This window comes from Cyprinodon variegatus, unplaced genomic scaffold (assembly GCF_000732505.1).
Source record: "Cyprinodon variegatus isolate N-32 unplaced genomic scaffold, C_variegatus-1.0 Scaffold2251, whole genome shotgun sequence".
NCBI classification, from domain to species: Eukaryota; Metazoa; Chordata; class Actinopteri; order Cyprinodontiformes; family Cyprinodontidae; genus Cyprinodon; species Cyprinodon variegatus.
In genome coordinates this window covers 27,935-34,341 of record NW_015152704.1, presented here as the reverse complement: position 1 = coordinate 34,341, position 6,407 = coordinate 27,935, and the positions used below count along the sequence as shown (strand labels likewise).

General features: G+C 38.7%; 1 long non-coding RNA gene across 1 annotated transcript; it reads right to left on the bottom strand.

Moving 5' to 3' along the window:
- Nucleotides 1-1,231: 1,231 nt before the first annotated feature.
- LOC107080724 lies at nucleotides 1,232-6,252 on the bottom strand. The gene is made up of 3 exons (XR_001480978.1): nucleotides 6,033-6,252; nucleotides 3,696-3,741; nucleotides 1,232-2,012 (listed from the first exon to the last, which is right to left on the bottom strand). It is a non-coding gene; the product is annotated as an uncharacterized LOC107080724 (long non-coding RNA).
- Nucleotides 6,253-6,407: the final 155 nt, after the last annotated feature.

Sequence of the window (6,407 nt, the reverse complement as noted above, 5' to 3'; positions counted from 1 at the left end):
TTTACCTACTCAAATTAAAGGTAAATACATTTATTTTAAGAAAGCCTTTCCTATTTCTGATCATCAAACTCTAATAACAATAGACTATTTAGCTTTTAAAACTATTTGGGTGATTGGTTTTCAAGAGTTAAATGATATTTGTGTCAATTTGTGCCCTTTGCCATTAAAATCTAATCTAATCAGGTCTGGATAAGTCAGGTCAATTGGATTTGATTGATTCATTTGCAGTATCAATGTAGAAGTACAGTGGGGGAAATAAGTATTTGACCCCTTGCCGATTTTGCAGGTTAGGGTTCTCGCCTCCTGGGGTGTCCCTGATCATGCGAACGGTGAGCAATCATCCCAAAACCACAAAGGGGGGAACTGATGAATCAACTGAAGGCAGCTGGGACCTCAGTTACAAAAGAAACGGTTGGTAACACACTACGCCGTCATGGATTGAAATCCTGCAGCGCACGCAAGGTCCCCCTGCTCAAGAAGAAACATGTACAGGCCCGCATGAAGTTCTCCATTCACCACCTGGACGACTCAGAAGAGGCCTGGAAGAAGGTGATGTGGTCAGATGAGACCAAAATAGAACTTTTTGGCCTCAAATCAACACGTCGTGTTTGGATGGCAAAGAACACCGAGTACAACCCAAAGAACACTATCCCCACCGTCAAGCATGGTGGTGGCAACATCATGCTTTGGGGGTGCATTTCAGCCAAGGGGACGGGACAACTCCATGGTATTGAGGGGAGGATGGACGGGGCCATGTATGGTGGAATTCTGGACCAACATCTCCTTCCCTCAGTGAGAGAGCTGAAGATGGGTGGAGGATGGGTGTTTCAGCACGACAACGACCCTAAGCACACCGCCATGGCAACAAAAGAGTGGCTGAAGAAGAAGCACATCAAGGTTCTGGAGCGGCCTAGCCAGTCTCCAGACCTGAATCCAATTGAAAATCTATGGAGGGAGCCTAAAATTCGAGTTGCCAGGCAGCAACCTCGGAACCTGAATGATTTGGAGGCTGTCTGCAGGGAGGAGTGGGCCAATATCCCTGCTGAAATGTGCACAAATCTTGTCACCAAGTATAAAAACCGTTTGGCATCTGTGCTGGCCAATAATGGCTTTTCTACAAAATATTAACATGCTGTTTGTCCAGGGGGTCAAATACTTGTTTTTCCTCATCAGATGGTTATCAATTTTTATAAATTCATATGAAGTGAAATTCTGGAATTTTCTTTGGGATTCTGTCTCTCACTGTTAGAATGTACATATGATTAAAACTATAGATTGTTGCATTCTTTGTAAGCGGGCAAACCTGCAAAATCAGCAAGGGGTCAAATACTTATTTTCCCCACTGTATCTCAGTAGAAGCTAGATCTCTAGTTATAATGAAGCCCCACAGGTTGAAGTTATGTGATTTACAAAGATACTGGCAATAACAGCTCAGACTGCTGCTCTTTTTATTCCGTCAGACTTGGAGTAAAGAGGAGTTTCTTTGAAGGCTGTGGGCAGCTCTGTCTGATAAACTGGTAATTAATCAGACAGGGAGAAAAGCCACGCAGGGTAAAACAGAAGGATAGGAGCTAGCAAACTTGGTCAAATATAAAGCTAACACTACCTAATTAATGCTACCTAATCCTAGCCTGCTATAACATTGCTGACACACAAATGTCCATGGATTAAACTGATGCAATGGTTCAAGATGTCATTTAAATATGATGGATCCCTGCAAAGTTAACAACAGATTCTAAGCAGCAGCCTACCTTCACCACATCCTCATCCAGGAGGAGTCAATTCTACATGAATTAGACCTTTAACCTATTCGCCTGAATGATTTGACTAATCTGTAAAGTCCTTCATGATGACGTGTTTTGTAGATTGACACTAGATAAATAAACAGATTTTTTACTCCGATAAAAACACCTTTTTTGTGCCCTAAGCAAAAATCCTTTGTGTATCTTTTCAGTTGAACTTACTATAAGGTGGCAACAGTTGATGGCTTTGGCTGCGCTGCAGACATTGACCTGGAAATGTAAAGACAAAGTTATCCATTCATTGATTTAGTACATTTTCAACAAGGATTTAGGCTATTCTTAATCATTCCCTGGAATAACTCCTCCCACTCCCTCAAGCTTCTCCCATCAGACACTGTTTGTACCATTAGTACCAAAGTAATGTATAAGAAATTCTTGATCTTCAACATTCATGTTTCTCAAAAAAACAAAAAAAGAACACACAAACTACACACACCGGCCATTCTATTACTACAGGGAATTTCAGGTTTCCTGCAAGAACCCTTCTGCAAGTTTGTATATTCCACCACCTCACTAACTTTCACTATTTTAATGCAAACCACCCCAGTTCCTGTTCATGAAAGTGGAGAAATAGTCTTCCAACACTTTACTACCTGCTCCTGCAACTTGTTACGTTTTGGCAGAGATATATTAATGAGTCCTTTCTAGATCGTTTATTCAGGCAAACCTGGTGAACAACCAGAGTCCCTACATGACCTGGAGCTGAAAAACCAGTCATAACCATTTCAACAAGGCAAGCCAGAGCTCATTTATACCATGACCAGACTTATTTCCTAATAAATGCAAATCTCACAATGTGAAGAAAACAACAAAATGGTGGCAAATTGTTTCTTATTTTATCTTATTCACTATTCAGGTTAGAAAACGACTGACAGTATCAATTCAGTATAAGAATGTTTATGTTGCACAAAGAAAAGCACTGCATATGAATGCACATATTCACCCATTGTCTACATGATGTAAGCAGCACACTATGCTAGCCTATAATTTACCCATTTATCGATTTCCACAAACCTAAGAGGATTGCGGCGACAGTAACATTCATGAAGTTTGTGGAGAATCAGGCAAAGAAAGCAACCTTTGGTGAATTTGCTTGACAGAGTCGGCTTTTGGGAAATGGATATGATAAATAATAATCCAATCAGGGCTTCCAGATGCAAGAAACAACGGCAGACATTGAGGTTCAAAACACCGTTAAGCAGTATCATCACTGGAAATCGTGTGGCACGGTAGGGACGCTAGTATTTTATGAATGTCTGAAATTTCATGGTTACGGAGGCCGATCTGTAAGGAGATGACGCGGTCTGCTAATGCTCTCTTTTAACCCATTTAAACTACCCTTGAAAAACCAATCCATGCAGAGACCGGTCCGAGCTCGAATCAGTTAACCAGGCCGAGCTCTGTTCTGACGACCTTTTAAAAATCACGCTATCTCGGTTCCTCGCCTCCTAGTGACGATCTGCGGTATTACTGCCAGTATTGAAGGAGGAAATCAAGCAGTTGGTGGCAGTAATGCACCAAAAGTTGTTTGCCAAACACCATAAAACACAAGAAGAAGAAGACGAAAAAGGAGGGAATCAAGCAAATCAAAATGGTGCAATAGAAAAAAAGAGGGTCGATAAAAGTTCGATAAAGAAAAACACAGTTTTCCTTCCTTCTCATTGTAGCCTATCATGTAGGTTTATGCTAGTCACTACTTCCTCCCAACCAATCACAATCGCGGACCCAGGCACGCCCTCTCAAACAACAACACAGAGCACATGAAGATGTCGCAGCAAGTAGAGGCGGAGGAAATTGTTCCAAAGAAGGGTTTTTGTAGTTCGCCAGTTTGGCAGTATATACTGCAAAACAGACAGTTAATTATGTAGCTTAATAAGATTTAAAGCAATTTACCTGTTGTTGTGGATGTCATGTTTTCCACTGCTGAATACGCTGAATGCTGCACAGGAAAAAACTAAACTTTAAAACTAATAGTCAGCATGGTGAAAAAACTATAACAGGTTTAAAAGAGCATATATAAACATTTTTCCATAATTTCTCAAGAGTAAAAAACGCACACCTGGGGGAGGGTTAGTATGATTCTTTTTTCTACATAATTTATCAACCAGTTGTTTTTTTTTATCTATTTATTTTAAAAATTACTTTCATATAGAAATTTTTTAAGTATGTATTCAGCAACAATAGTTTTACTGTAGAATAGCCACATGGTAACAACAATAATAGTAACAATATACGAATAAAATGTGCCACTTCAAAGTACGGAGGGTAAAAGATCAATAGTTGTTCAAATGTTGAACATTTTGAACCAATCTTTACTTTTTAAGCATTGATTGGCATTTTATTTAAAAGTTTATAAAACAAAAATAGAATCCAGGCAATTCCTTTACAATGTAAAAAACCCAGGTAAGCCATGTCCAGGACTAAGTCTCTGTTCATGGGTCGTGCGAGCTAACCACTGTGCCACCAAAGCACCCCCCCAAAAACACATGGATGACTCTTAAGGTTGTTCTCCTGAATGACAAAGCAGAAGTTATAGTCTTTGGACCAGAGTCTTTGAAAAAGAAGCTGATTAGTAAGACAATTCATTTGGATGGGATTATTGATCTCAGCTGGCTTGGAGCTCATCTGCACCTGAGTGAATTTGCCCCCCCCCCACCTTCTTTAAATCAGACAAAATGGGTGTCAATTAACTCGGCTCCAAACTTTTCGTTTGTGCTGCTTTGGCTTTGAAGATGTTGATGAAAATGTAAAGATGAAAAGGTCAACCAGCCCCCCCACCTTCTTCAAATTAGACAAAATTGGTGTCAAACGTTTGTGCAGGAAAAATTTTCGTTTGTGCGCTATCATTTTAAAGATATAAAGATATGTTTCTAGAGGTCATCAAAGGTCAACCAGCCCCCCCACTTTCTTCAAATTAGACAAAATTGGTGTCAAATGTTTGTGGTACGTTTGTGCAGCAAAAACAGATGTTATCTGACCTTTGATGACCTCTACAAAATATTATTAATATCCTTAAAATGATAGCAGTACAAATGAACATTTTTGCTATACAAAAATATAAAGTTTTTAAATAAATTATAAATATAAAAAATTTTAAATAAATATGTAAAAAATTTAAAATATAATATATTTATATAAAAATATATAATTTTTTTTGAGCTGCTATCATTTTAATGATATTAATAATTGTTTGTAGAAGCCATCAAAGGTCAATGAACATTCTGAAACTCTGAATTTTATATAAATTATAAGTTGCTAACCTGTGATTATATAATTTTAAACTGTAAAACTTTAAAAAGCGGCACAAATAAAAATTTTTGCAGCATAAACCAACACAAACGTTTGACACTAATTTGGTCTGAAATGAAGAAGGTTGGGGGGCCAACTTCACTCAGGTCTGGTCTGCCTGGCTTTGTATTTCCTGGACCGGGCCGCTTTTTACAGTTGTATTTCTGCTTCTGTCTCCTGGAGTGTAAACGCTTCGCCTATGAGAAAAAGGAGCAGCGCATGAACCGAACGAAACATTAATTAAATAAATAAATAAATACATACATACATACATACACATACATATATACATACACATACATATATACACACACACACACACATATACAAACACACACACATATATATATACACAAACACACACACATATATATATATACAAACACACACACATATATATGTATATATATATATATATATATATATATATATATATATATATATATACACACACACACACACACGTATTTCTAGCTTTCTCTCCACCTCGAGCTTCCTTTCCGAACATACGGCTTTATGATCCACGCAAATTTATCGGGATATAATATATCTGACGAAATTGTTTTTAGAAAAAATTTTATTAAAGTATTATAAACGCCACGATAAACATATTTAATTTTAGTGCCAATTCCGTTTATTTTAGTTGAACTAAGATCAAGTGGTTGATGAGCTGCTTCCCTCCATCAGGAAGCTCATCTTTAAATCAACTATTTTCACCTTTATTTCACCTAAAACCTGTTTTTCTATCATTTATAAAAGATTAAACAGACACACCTGTTTCATCTGATGGAGGAAACCTAAACCGCTGCGTCATCTCCAACCGTAGGGAAATGTATTTCACTAATTAAACAGTCTGAGTGACATTTCTAACTGAAATCTCCTGCTTTAGCAGCAGCTGTGCCGCGTGCTCCCGTAAGCTAGCATGACGTCAGGCAGGCTCACCTTGGGGAAACGTTGCTCTGAGTCTTTATAAAATCCCGCCGTCCATAGCCAGCTGCTTACTGTCCGCGCGCTCTGATAACACTGAGGAGCTAATGAAGATAAAAGCTCTGAAATTTTCTAAACACGTGGAGAAAAAAACACTGCGACGGTATAAAGCAGCAGCCTCCATTAGAGCAGGCAGGGTTACGGGCAGCCCCTCCCCTAATTACTTCCGGTTTGGTAAGCAGGGGAAAAAGGAACAGGCTGTACGAAATATTTGACACCTTCAGGCTCTGAGGCAGCAGGCAACCTCAGAGGAACCAGAACATTCTAGGCCGCTTCATCCTAAATTCATTTATTCGAAATCATTGATCAGACTGAGGATCTGTTCTTTCT